The sequence below is a fragment of the Crocuta crocuta genome, unplaced genomic scaffold (genome assembly GCF_008692635.1).
Source record: "Crocuta crocuta isolate KB4526 unplaced genomic scaffold, BGI_CrCroc_1.0 scaffold301, whole genome shotgun sequence".
NCBI lineage: Eukaryota > Metazoa > Chordata > Mammalia > Carnivora > Hyaenidae > Crocuta > Crocuta crocuta.
The window spans coordinates 2,068,460-2,068,825 of record NW_027527544.1 but is presented as its reverse complement, the minus strand read 5'-3'; positions in this window follow the sequence as shown (position 1 = coordinate 2,068,825).

The following is a 366-nucleotide window of genomic DNA, read 5'->3' as shown; positions in this document are numbered from 1 at the left end:
AAACCTGTCCCTCCCCCTACTTTTTTTTTCTGAGAGAGAGAGGGAGGGGCAGAGAGAGAGGGCAGAGAGAAACCCAAGGGCTCTGTGCTGTTAGCGCACAGCCCGACGTGGGGCTCCATCTCATGAACCGTGAGATCATGACCTGAGCCAAAACCAAGAGTTGGACACGTAACCGACTGAGCCACCCAGGTGCCCTCAGAGCTGTCCTTTTGAACACATAAGTCAGATTGTTTTATTCCTCTGCTCAAAACCCTCCAGTGGTCTCTTAGCTCATTCAGAATAAAACCCATGGTCCTTTCTGTAGCCTGTATGGTCCTACGTGCCTGCCCGACCACCTCTAAGCCTTCATCTTTTGCTCACTTAGCT